The sequence below is a fragment of the Penaeus vannamei genome, chromosome 4 (genome assembly GCF_042767895.1).
Source record: "Penaeus vannamei isolate JL-2024 chromosome 4, ASM4276789v1, whole genome shotgun sequence".
NCBI lineage: Eukaryota > Metazoa > Arthropoda > Malacostraca > Decapoda > Penaeidae > Penaeus > Penaeus vannamei.
In genome coordinates, this window is record NC_091552.1 from 1,644,273 (window position 1) to 1,646,772 (window position 2,500).

Sequence of the window (2,500 nt, forward strand, 5' to 3'; positions counted from 1 at the left end):
TCAAACGATTTTTTTATTTCTTTATTTATTTATTTTTCTTTTTAGATAACGAAGAGTTCCTTCCCTTACCTACCTATCAGAATATTCCAGGGTATTTATTTTTTGGTTTCAATAAGCTAAATGAAAGTGAATCTACCTAGTTATACGTTCCTTGGATATCACTGAGAAAATATTGTTTGACGACACAGTATATTCTATAGATCGCTCGAGAGGTTTGTCCCTTGATTTTCAGTGCTAAATAAAAAGCCAGTGTGTGAAATAGAGATCAGTACACTTAACATACTGTAAAATAATGGTGAAGACATGAAGAGAATGGAAGGTACTTTAATGGAATATGACAGTCGGAGCTAGAGCTAAATTTCATAGGAATAATGCTGCCAATTAGAGACCATTAGATCTAAGACAGCGAAGGTGAGAATAAGATAGAAAGAGAGTGAGAATGAAAGGAAAGCAGCAAAGATGTTACACTCATTCTTCATGGCACCAATTTTAGACATGCAAGAGGCTCTAGAGGACATGCGGATGATATTGTATTACATTTATTGATAAGAATAGATAGTCACTGACGTAAAATAGAAATTAAACGTAGGCCGGGTTTGACTTGTAGGAAGGAACAGGTACGTAGTCAGGAGAAGGCGTGTAGACAGGTGCAGGCTTAAAGGCAGATGCCGGTTCGTAGACAGAAGCAGGTTTGTAAGCAGGTGCAGGTTCGTAGACAGGTTCAGGCTTGTAGGCAGGGGCAGGTTCGTAGAGATGAGAAGGCTTGTAGGCAAGAGCAGGTTCGTAGACAGGGGCAGGCTTGTACTCAGGATACTGGGCCTCACCCTCATAGCTGACCTCAACTACGTAGCCAGAGTCGCCGTTGACAGTGTAGGTGACCCTCTGCAGACGACCGTCGGGAAGCAGGACGAAATAGGAACCCTGGGTGATGTAGTCGTCGCGAGCTTCCTGGTGGCCGAAATCGTTGCCGGAGTAGTCGTCTTTTACTGCATAGTTGAAGTCGTATCTGGCAGGTTCCTGTTGAAAATGGTGAATTTTATTTTGAACACTGGAAAATATGTCAAAGAGTATACCAGTAATATACGGGAAAATATTATCATTATACAAAAAATGGATCTTAAATCTAACCTCGTATGTGAGCTCATGGGTATAACCGTAAACAGGTTCAGACGGAGAAGCTGCAGCGAGAGCCACGAGAAGGAACACGATGACGATCTACAAAGTAATGATCGTAATCCTTATTATCAAAGTATATCTACAATCCTCAATGAGATATACATCAAATAGGATTTCGTACATCTTCCAGTAAACAATTCTCCGCAACTCACCTTTGCGAACATCTTGAGAATTCAAAGCATATGGTAAAGCAGCCTCTGTGACGGTACTTTTTATACCTGCAGTCGAAGCTGGGTGAGTGGAACGTTATATGGAACGACAGGGAAAGATAATTGTACACGTCTTACCCTTGAAATGGAATATATGCGAGAAGATGAAATTATATAGTGCACAGGCGTAATTATTTTCAATATATTATAAGTTTCTAGAAAATACTGGTAACTATAGTGGGTATGAATCCCAAAACCTTAGCAAGTCATAATGGAATATATATATATATATATATATATATATATATATATATATATATATATATATATATATATATATATATATATATTCATATATATATATATGTATATCTATATCTATCTATCTATCTATCTATCTATCTATCTATCTATCTATCTATCTATCTATCTATATATATATATATATATATATATATATATATATATACATGCGTATATACATATATATGTGCGTGTGTGTGTGTGTGTGTGTGTGTGTATGTGTGTGTATGTGTGTCTGTGTTATATATATGTGTGAGTGTGTGTTTATATATATATATATATATATATATATATATATATATATATATATATATATATATATATATATATATATATATATATATATATATATATATATATATATATATATATATATATATATATATATATATATATATATATATACATACATATATATATGCACACACACACATACGAACATATGTATGTATATATATGTGTGTGTGTGTAGTGATAAAATAGTAATAAAATGTTTATAGATCAAGAGAGTTATTGCATACATAGTTATATAAGAAAATCATTGTGTCTTGCTTTCCCAATGAATGGTAATAAGGGTGTTCATTTACAGATAGCAAACATCCCGCCGATATTCGAAATATATGACAATCTATCTTCCGAACACCGCAATGAAACTGAATCGGTAGCCATTATCCTATGCAAATCTCCATTAGGGGTTGAAGATTTGTAGTCGTAAATTATTTGAGTATGATATTGATTATAAAGTTCATTCAGTCACCAAAAAAAGAAAGAAAGAAAGAAAGAAAAAGTAAACATCAGTGTCCCATTCGCTCTTCTGAATTATAAGCAGAAAGCGATAGAATTATAACAAAAGCAAAGCCAGAGCAAACTCT

General features: G+C 34.0%; 1 pseudogene; it reads right to left on the bottom strand.

Moving 5' to 3' along the window:
- Window positions 1-579: 579 nt before the first annotated feature.
- Window positions 580-2,228, bottom strand: LOC113824397 (cuticle protein 19.8-like; annotated as a pseudogene).
- Window positions 2,229-2,500: the final 272 nt, after the last annotated feature.